This window comes from Petaurus breviceps, unplaced genomic scaffold (assembly GCF_028583685.1).
Source record: "Petaurus breviceps papuanus isolate PSGF00001 unplaced genomic scaffold, PetGlider_PUasm1.0 90601, whole genome shotgun sequence".
In the NCBI taxonomy this organism is placed as follows: Eukaryota; Metazoa; Chordata; class Mammalia; order Diprotodontia; family Petauridae; genus Petaurus; species Petaurus breviceps.
This window is the reverse complement of record NW_027187282.1, coordinates 2,317,711-2,327,789: the sequence shown is the minus strand read 5'-3', so window position 1 is coordinate 2,327,789 and position 10,079 is coordinate 2,317,711. Positions and strand designations below refer to the sequence as shown.

At 41.9% G+C, this 10,079-nt stretch overlaps 1 protein-coding gene across 3 annotated transcripts in view; it reads right to left on the bottom strand.

Moving 5' to 3' along the window:
* Positions 1–10,079, bottom strand: part of VAMP7 (vesicle associated membrane protein 7) — a 427,850-nt gene that overhangs the window by 12,535 nt on the left and 405,236 nt on the right. The window lies entirely within an intron of this gene.

Genomic DNA, 10,079 nt, shown 5'->3' with positions numbered 1-10,079 from the left:
GGGGGGGGGGGGGGGGGGGGGGGGGGGGGGGGGGGGGGGGGGGGGGACGGTGCATACAGAGGGTACCGTAGTGTAGTGCAGGGGATCACCTTCACTACAGTAGCAATCTCAATACGGCTTGTTTTCGGGGGAGGGCTTATTTTAGAGGAATCTTATACAGTAAGGGGAGAGCTTATTTTCGGGATAGGTCTTATTATCGGGGAAACACGGTACTTTGAGGTCTGCAAACCACTTTCCCCTTATGATAATCCTGGTAAGATGGCTCGAGCATGTATTACATATCACATGTAATATGTAATGACACATCACTATTACAGATTACACATGGTATGTAATTACATGTTAGCAACACATATAACACGTGGCATGTAATTACATGTTAATATGACATGCTTACACATTAGAATTACACATCACATATAATGTGATTACATTAGTACTATACATTACATGTGATGTATAATTGCGTATTAATATTATAATGTATAATTACACATTACATGTAACAGCTTGTCAGTATTACATATTACATGTAATGACTTATTAGTATTACAAAGCAGAAATTCTAAGCTCATGGATGTACTGGAAATGCAAATTTAAAGATCTTCCCTGCCCCTAGGCTAAAGTGCACCTGGAGCCTGGGGTGGGAGGCTTGTTTTTCAGTAGATACTTTTTGATTGGCCAGTGGGTCCAGAAGGTTGTTACATTCTCTGAGCCAGGATAAGGCTATATAAACCCTGATTTGAGGCTTTGTTTTGGGGCTCACTTTGAGAAGTGTTCTGTGATTTGATCAGATGAGACTCTGGGAAGCCGTTGTTGAGAGCCCCCTGGCTTTGAAAAACCCAGATGTTGACTTGGTATGGATGTAATGGTCGGACAGTTTGGAAAGCTGTCTGCTTGATTTGTTTTCTCTGTCTTGATAATTCTGTCTGTATATTCTGAAGTTCGGGGTGCTGACCTTTTTCCCCTGAACTAGGTAAACGTTACATATTTGACTGATTAAAGTAAGCTTGTTAACCCATTTTGAGTTGCTTTCCTTTATCAAAGCAGATCTAAGAACCTGTGTTGGCAGACACCCTGGGGACGCTGGGGTGCTTGCCGCTACAATGGACCACTTGCTAATGGCTATTTAGCTACTAAGTCTCTCAGCTAGGCCTTTAACCTGGGTCCTCTAAGATCAGCTCTTTCTACTCTTCTATGCTGCCTATCAAGTTCTGCTTCCTTCCTATACAAATTGATGGGCTTGTTGGGCAAAATGATAAATTCAGAATTTGTCTAATTTTTTTAAAGTCCGTCACTAATTCCTTTGACAGGACTGGAGTTTATGATATTTCAGGTGCAAATGTTAGTGGTAGTTGGTGCCACCTCTGTCAAAGTGTACCATACCCCATGTAGTAGAAGAACATGCTCATGTGTGACATATTAGGGAAACTGAGTTTGTTTGGAGACATTTAGGTGAAGTTCAAAGGTGGGGAAAATAGAAGAGAATTTGTTATCTGAACAGACTACAGACCGTAAAGAAAGAAAAAATAGATGAGGATTCTGGAATGTGCACATAACAGCTCTGGCATAGATGAGGGACTTCTTGACTTGTAGATGACAATTTTATCCTTTAAAGGGTAGATGGGTGGGGGGGGAGGGGGAGTGACTAGGTGGCGCAGTGAGTAGAGTACCAGCCCTGGAGTCAGGAGGACCTGGTTCGGATCCGGCCTCAGACACTACACACACACACACACACACACACACACACACACACACACACACACAGAGCTGTGTGACCTTGGGCAAGTCACTTAACCCCAACTGCCCTCCAAAAAGTAAAAAAAAAAAAGGTAGATGGGGAAATTCTATTCTGATTCTGATTTTCACTACTATAGAGGAACTAGTTGCTAGGGCATAAATGATGGGAATACTGGGGTATTCACCACAGAAACAGAAAAAATTTGGGCATAATCTAATGACAAGCTATTTGGGACTTGGGAAAAGCAGACAGGGAAGAAAGGATAGGGATGATCTCATGGAGTACTGTGTCCAGTTCTAGGCAACCAGGGTGGTGACTGGCCTTCTGTCATGTTCTATGGGGAGTAGTTGAAGGAAGTGGATATATTTAACTTTGGGAAGACACAACTCATATGGAACATGATAGATGTTTTGAAGAACTATCATGTGAAATAAAGATTAGACTTGTTTTGCTTAGCCCCAGTTACCAGCAAGAAATGGGTAGAAGTCATAAATTTGGGTCTGATGTCAGAAAAAGCTTCCTAACAATGAGAGCAATCCCCAAATGGAATGGACTGCCTCTAGGAGTGGTGAGATTCCCCTCCTTGGAGGGCTACAAACAAAAGCTGGATGACTACTTGTATACTATAGTGAGGATTCCTTCTGAACATGGGTTGAACTGCTAAAGTCCCTTCTACTCTCCAATTCTGTGATTCCCATCATATAATATTTTTAAAATTTTACTTAAAATGTTTATTGATTTGTTTTGCTTTTACTCTCATTTTCAAGTATTTCTCCTCTCTCTCCCCATAGCTAGGGAGCCATCCTTTGTAACAAAGAATGAAAAAAGGAAAAAAAAATCTATTTGGTAAAACCAAACAATACATCTATTGAGTCAACCACACATACCTGTCATCTCCTCACCTATAAAGAAGAGATCTTAACCATTTATCATCTAATTCAACCCTTCCCTGCTACTTGACAGTATCTTCACTATTGCTTTCACCCTTCTAATGATGGAGAATTCACTAGCTATCATAGCAGCTATTCCTTTCCTGCACAGTTCTACTTGTTAGGAATTTCCCTATATTAAGGCGAAATCTGCCATTATGTAGCTTCTGTCAGTCCTAGTTTTACCTTCTGGGACCAAACAAAATTTCATATTAATCTGGACTGTCCCACTTTACCCCCAGACAAGTAACTGAATCTTTCTGGTCCTTAGTTTCTTCATCTGTAAGATGATGGGGATGAAGTGAAAGTCTCTTGTAGCTCTAAATCTCTGAAGCTCTAAATTAGCTTCCTAATCTCCTTCCAATATGATAGTTCTTCAAACATTTAAAATTAATAATCCAGTCTTTCTCCCACTCCAAACCCCAAATCCTCTCTTTCTTAGGTTAGATGTCAGTTCCTTTAACTAAACCTCACATGGCACAGTTTAGAGTCCTCCCTCCCTCCCCTGAAGCTTAGTCATCTTCCAATGGAAGTAACACAGCTTTTAATTACTGTCTCTCCTAGTAAGTGGCACCAAGAACCGACCACTCCCAATGTTGTCTAGACCTGGGCAGAGGACAACAGGGCTCCACTTTCCCTGCTCTGGCCATTGTATTTCTAAAGTAACACAGCATAGGGTCACTTTGCTTTTTTGACTAGCACATAACAACTGATGGTCCCCTTTGAAGCTCCCACAGTCCTTTGTACTGTCTTCTCCTCACACCCTGTAATAGTGCAGCTGACATTTTTGCACCTGAGCCATACGGCTTTAGACTTATCCTTGCTAAGTATGAAGTGGCATTTCAATCACTACTTATGATAACATTCTACAGGGAGTCCCTAAAGTCTGGACACATAGGAAATCTCATTAACTACCGTGTTTCCCTGATAATAAGACCTATCCCGAAAATAAGCCCTCCCCTTACGGTGTAAGATTCCTCTAAAATAAGCCCTATTGATATTGCTACTATAGTGAAGGTGATCCCCTGTGCTACACCCTACATTACGGTAGGTACCCTCTGTATGCACCGTCCCCCCCCCCCATGAAACGCACGCCGCGCTCCGAGCTGCATCCAATCAGAGCTGCAGCAGTGAGCACGTCATCCTGTTCTTTATTGAATTAATTATTGAATAAAGGTACATTTTTTTGTTCACATTTACCTGTTTATTAAAATTGCTGTCAATGTTCATTAAAATAAGCCCTCCCCTGAAAATAAGCCCTCTGGTGGTTTTCTGTCCAAAAAAATTAATAAGACAGTGTCTTATTATCGGGGAAACATGGTATGCACATTTTCAATAAATGAAATGAATGAAATTTTCAAAAACATTTTACTTAATTAGCATAAATTTTGGCTATGATAATTTCATATAGAATAAAAGCTTTCATTAGCTATGGGGGACTATTTTCCATATTAATAAGATTAATTTAATTAATGAAATTTTCTATGGATCTCCTATGTCTTCCTATGAAATCTCATTTATGCTAATAAAACGCTGAAAATTTCATTTGGGAGTAGAAAGAGGACATCTGCGCAGCTCTGGCTCTCACCACCTCCAATCCATGTAAAATGGGACTCTGAACAAACTTTGGAGCTACAGAACCCACCAAAAAACACACAGAAGCTAACCTCCCACTGAGGAGAGCCTGGCAGACCAGCAGGAATTGGCCAGCGCAGCACTCTGGGAGCTGAGCCCAGCTCCACCGGAGGTTTTAGCCCCAGGGTGGGCCTGACCAGCCGCCAGCTGGAAGGACTTCAGATCACCAGCAGCTGTGGTGATCCAGAATTATCAACACATAGATGCTAAGGACAAAGTGAGAGGTCATTGCAATGTGGACTTTGGGACCCAGTAGTTAGGAATGTGTCACTGAGGGCTGCTTCAGTTCCTAGCCTACAGAGTGCAGGGGGACCAAGCGACCAGTCTGAGGGGTAATCGCTCTTGCTTCAACCTGCTTGGATCTGGATTGTGGTCTAGGGTAGAGGTCCTAGGGTGTGCAACCAGCTTGCCAGAGCATGTGGAGGCTTCAGAAATGGCACCCAACTAATACCTCTGGCAGCTGAGAAAAACCCCAGCATTTGGAAAAAAGCTCCCCTGTCTGGTAGCAGAGTCCTACTGTGGCAAAAAGCCCAGGGGTCAAGTAATTGAGTGGCAACATGACCAGGCAAAGGAAGCAAAGCAAACAGAAGAATCCAACATTAGACTCCTATTTTGGGGAAAAAAAGGATCAAAGCATGGAACAGGAGGAAGACATTAAGGTCAGAACTCCTGCACCAAAAGCTTCAAAGGAAAATACGAGCTGGTTACAGGCCATAGAGGACCTTAAGAAGCAGATAAGAGAAGTGGAGGAAAAATTGGGAAGAGAAAGGAGAACAATGCAAGAAAATTACGAAATGAGAGTCAACAGCCTGACTAAGGAAACAAACACCTTAAAAAATAGACTAACTCAAATGGCAAAAGAGGCTCAAAAAGGCAATGAGGAGAGGAATGCCTTAAAAAGCCAAATTTGCCAGATGAAAAAGAATCTCAAAAGCTCACTGAGGAGAATCATTGCTTCAGAATTAGATTGGAGCAAATGGAAGCTAGTGACTTTATGAGAAATCAACATGCTAGGGGTGGCTAGGTGGCGCACTGAGTAAAGCACTGGCCCCGGAGTCAGGAGGTCCCAAGTTGGATTGTGGCCGCAGACACTTAACAACCACATAAAAAACTAGCCATGTAACCTTCGGCAAGTTACTTAACCCCAATTGCCCTCCAAAAGGCAAAAAAAAAAAAAATCAAGATGCTGTTAAATAGATCCAAACAAATGAAAGAATAGAAGGCAATGTGAAATATCTCATGGGAAATACCACTGACCTAGAAAATAGATCCAGGAGAGATAATTTAAAAATTATTGGACTACCTGAAAGCCATGATCAAAGAAAGAACCTAGAAATCATCCTCCAAGAAATTCTCAAGGAAAACTGCCCTGATGTTTTAGAACCAGAGGGCAAAATAGAGTTTGAAAGAATCCACCGATCACCCCCTGAAAAAGATCCCAAAAAGAAAACTCCTAGGAATATTATAGCCAGGTTCCAAAATTCCCAGATCAAGGAGAGAATATTACAAACAGCCAGCAAGTAACAATTTGAATATTGTGGAAACACAATCAGGATAACTCAGGATCTGGCAGCTTCTACGCGGAGGGACTGAAGGACTTGGAATATGATATTCTGGAGGGCAAAGGAGCTGGGATTAAAACCAAGAATCACCTACCCAGCAAAACTGAGTATCATGTTTCAGGGGAAAATATGGTCATTCAGTGGAATAGAGGACTTTCAAGCATTCTTGCTGAAAAAACCAAAGTTGAATAGAAAATTTGACATTCAGATACAAGAATCAAGAGAAGCATGAGAAGCTAAACAAGGATAAGAAATCATAAGCAACTTATCAAAGTTGAACTATTAACATTCCTACATGGAAAAACAATAATTGTAACTGATGAAGCTTTTCTCAGTATGAAAATAGTTGAAGGGAATATATATACATATGTCTATATCGGGGGGTATATGGGTATTATGAATACATATGTGAATATGTGTATATATGTGTACAGGTATACATAGATAGAGAGCACAGGACCAATTTAACAGGAAGGGATGATACTTAAAAGGCAAAATTAAGAGGTGAGAGAGGAATATAATGAGAGGAGATGGGGAGAGACAGAATGTGGTAAACTATCTCATATAGAGGAGGCAAGGGAAAATGGTTACAATGGAGGGGAAGAATAGGAAGGCAAAAGGGAATGGGTCAACCTTATTCTCATTGAATTTGGCTTGAGGAGGGAATGACATATACACTAAACAGGGTATTTCACTCTACAGAAGAGTAGGGGGCAAGGGGATGAGAGGAGGGATGATGGAAGGGGGGGAGGGAAGTTGGAAGTACCCACTTTTGAAAAGGGACAGGATCAAAGTAGAGAACAGAACAAGTGGGAGGTGGGATAGGAGGGAGGGAAATATAATCAGTGTTTTACAATATATCTACTATGTTAATGTTTTGCATTAGCTACACATGTACAAACTATACTGAACTGCTTATCTTCCCAGTAAGGGTGGGTGACTAGGGAGGAAGGGAATGAATCTTTAATTCAAATTTTAACATCAAATTAAAAAAAAAAAAATATATATATATATATATATATATATATATATATACTATTATTAATACTCTTTTACATGTAATTGGGAAATAAGATATATGGGCACTGGGGCACAGAGATCCACCATGCCCTACTGGAAAAGTCGAAGGGGGTATGGGAGAAGATATGGGAGAGGGCAGATTGGAGGAGGGGAAATCCTCTGGGACTGCTATTTTGGGGTGGTGGGTAGGGGAAAAACGGGGAGAAAATTTGTAACTCAAAATCTGGTGGAAATGAATGATGTAAATCAGAAGTTAATAAAGCATTTGTTAAAAAAAAAAGAAAAAAAGAAAATTGTATTCCTTGAAAATATGCATAGTTAATGAGATTTCCTCGTAGATCCTGACCACCGGCTTCCCACTTTCATGGTATTCGCACACTATCTCTACCATTATGCAAGTCCCTGAGCAAACCCTTTGAGTTTGACATCACAGTTGCCTAACACACTCCAATGACTGACAGGAGATCAGTAAGAAAGACAGGCAAGTTAAGCTCAGGAAAATGAATTGTTTGGAAAAACTGAGGTTCTGAGATGCCCGCCACCCTTTAAGTTAGTCAATCAGCTGGCAGGTCTGGCGGATCTTTCCTTAATAGTATCGCTAGCTTGCTTCTATACTCCCACGGCAACCAGTCCGGTACAAGTTGTCACCAGCGTCTCCCCTCTCCAATCCAATCCAGCCTCTATAATCTGTATTGATATACCTGATCACGTCACTTCTCTGCTCAATAATGTTCAGCAGTTCTCCTCTACTGCCTCTAGGATAAATTCCAAGTCTTCAAGCCTTTCACAATACAGCTCCAACCTACCTTCTCAGGCCATTAGCTGCCTTTGCAGATTCCATGTTCCAGTCAAACTGGTCTATTTACTGTTCAACAACCTGGATGCTCCATCTCCTTCCTTAAGACCTTGGCATAAGTTGTCTGCATACTTAGAAGGCCCCTGATGCTCAGAAGCCCCATCTGCCTTCAAGGCTTAGTTTATGCGCCACTTTCTACAGGAACTCTTGTCAGTTTGCTCTCCTTCCTCAAATGAACATGTACAATGCATATATGTTTACAGCTTTTATCTTCACTCCTGGGAGAATTCAAGCTTCTTAAGAGCAGGGATGGCACCTCCTAAAGGGCCTGGCATATAACTGCCACTTAAAAAGTGCTTTTTGGACTGGACTGAAGAAAGGAGCATCAGGTCAATAAGCAGTTGAGGAAATCAGGGAATACACACAGAGGGTGAAGGTGAAAGCAAGACAAGGCCCAGAGCAAAAGTCTGGTAAGCAGGCAAGGAAATGGGCCCAAGGCACAAGTAGCAAGAACTTGAAATCTCTATTAGGCAGTCTCATATATTTTCTGTTAGTCAGTCAACCAGCCAATAAGCATTTATTAAGTGCCCATAGATACAAAGAAAGGCAAAAGTCAGCCCCTGCCCTCAGAGAGCTCAGAGTCAAATGGGGGAAACACCAAGCAAAGAAATATGTACAAACAGGATAAATGGGATTAATTAACAGAAAGAAGGCACTAAAATTCAGAAGGGATTGGGGAAGGCTTCCTGTAAAAAGTAGGATTTTTTCTGGGACGTAAAGGAAGCCCAGGAGGTCAGAAGTTGGAGGAGAGGAGGGAAAGCATTTCAGGCACGGGGTACAGTTGGAGAGAATGCTCAGATCTAAGAGATGAAGTGTTTTGTTCATCGAACAGCCAGGGGGCCAGTATCACTGGGTCAAAGAGTACATGGTAGGGAGTAAAGTGTAAAAAGACTAGAAAGGGGGCAGAAGAGTTGTTATAAAGTTCTGAATACCAGAGAATTTTGTATCTGATCCTAGAGATGATAGGGAGTTCACTGAACAGAAGGGTGACATGATCATACCTGATTTAGGAAAATCACTTTGGTCTGAATGGAAGATGGGGAGAGATTTGAGGCAGGCAGACTCACTAGAAGCTACTGCAATAGTCAAGTCATTAGGTAAGGAGTGCCTACACGGGGGAGGGGGGGGCGGGGAGGCGAGGAGTGGCAGAGAAGAGAAGGGAGCATATCTGAGAGATGCTGCAGAGGTGAACTCAACAGGCCTCAGCAATATGGATTTAACTTGGATCTGGGAGTTGAGAGGGCAGAGTCCAAAATAACTTCTAGATTGTGAGCCTGACAGATTGGGAGGACAATTATGCCATCAACAGTAACAGAAGGTGGAGGGGGGAGGGTCTAAAGAGAAAGATAAGTTCTGACTGGGGCATATTAAGTTTAAGACGTCTAGAGCACATTTAGTTTGAGATGTCTAATAGGTAGCCTATTTGAGTCTAGGCATCAGCAAAGAAGTTAAGGCTGGATAAATAGGTTTGAGAATCACCAGCATAGAGATGATAATTCAATCCATGGGAGCCAATGAGATCACCAAATGAAGTAGGATAGAGGGAGATGAGAAGCAAACCCAGGTGAGAGCCCTGGGAGAAACCCTATAACTAAGGGTACAAGTTGGATAAAGGTCCAATAAAGGAGACTGAGAAAGAGTGGTCAGAGAGAAAGAGAACAAAGAAAGAGTTGTGTCCCCCAAACCTAGAGAGAGTAGAGTACCAAGGAGGAGAGAGTGATCAACAGAGTCAAAGGAGAAGTCCAGAAAGATGAAGATTGAGAAAGGTCATTGAATTTAGCAATAAGGAGATCACCGGCAACTACAGAGAAAGCCATTTCAGTTGAATGATGAAGTCAGAAAGCAGATTATAGAGCATTAATAAGAAAGTGAGAAGAGAGGAGGTGGAAGCACCTATTGCAGACTCAGCATTTTCAGAGTTAAACCACAAAAGGGAGGGGAGATAAGGTGAATATGGATGGATGGATCAAGTTTTTCGCAGATGGAGTTGACCTAGACATGTTTGCAGACAGTAAAGGAGAGGAAGGATGATGGGGGGAAGAGGAGAGGGGATGCAATCTGTTGGAGAAGATGGGGGTTACTTGTGCACATAGAGGGGTTGTTGTTCATCCTTCATTTTCGAAGAGGACCAATGACATCACAGGTGATGTCTTGACTTTCACGTGAATTGGATTTAAATGAGGCAGAACTGTCAACCTCATTCTCTCTTCCAGACTCATTGAAGTCCAGTGCATGAACAGTAACCTCATCATGTGAGGCAGGGGTGAAGGAGAGTGACAGAAGGCAGATGCCTGAATAATGTAAGATAAGAAGGATGGGAAAAGAAAGAGGTCTTG